This window comes from Lissotriton vulgaris, chromosome 1_2, assembly GCF_964263255.1.
Source record: "Lissotriton vulgaris chromosome 1_2, aLisVul1.2, whole genome shotgun sequence".
Classification (NCBI taxonomy): Eukaryota; Metazoa; Chordata; class Amphibia; order Caudata; family Salamandridae; genus Lissotriton; species Lissotriton vulgaris.
The window spans coordinates 213,217,603-213,218,310 of record NC_141686.1 but is presented as its reverse complement, the minus strand read 5'-3'; positions in this window follow the sequence as shown (position 1 = coordinate 213,218,310).

The following is a 708-nucleotide window of genomic DNA, read 5'->3' as shown; positions in this document are numbered from 1 at the left end:
TAGTAATTTTTACCCCCACGCTATCCAACGCTTTCCTTACTGTTGCTTTCACTGGAGTGGGAGTAGTAATTTTTAGCCCTACGCTATCCAATGCTTTCCCTACTGTACCACTCAATGGATTGGTAATAGTAATGTTTACCCTCCCACTATCCAACACTTTCCCTACTGTTGCACTCACTGGAGTGGGAATAGTACTTTTTTCACCCTCCTGCTATCCTACGCTTTCCCTAATGTTGCACTCACTGGAGTGGGAATAGTAAATTTTACCCTCCCCCTATCATATGGTACAATTATTTCATAGTTTGTAGTATTATTAAGTTAATATATATTTATGTATTAAAAAATAACAATGCACGTTTATATTTATTTTTTACATTAATTATTTATTCCTTATAAGGTTATTTAAGTATTTTTAAGTATGTTTTACTTATTTATATAAATTATTTTATTATTTTGCATTACTTTTTAGACATTTAAAACATTTGATATTTTTACAAACTATATTATTTACAACTATATTTTGGATTCAATATTTTTGTACTTACCTGTTTGGAGATAGGAATTCGATATTCTGGCATTCTATATTTTTTCATCAACATTTTGCCAGGTCGATATTTTACTCCTCGATATTCTGTCAGTGATCCGAGTCAGATATAGCAAAGCCTTGGACAAAGACAAAAGTAACGGGAAACAAATATGTTAAAGGCA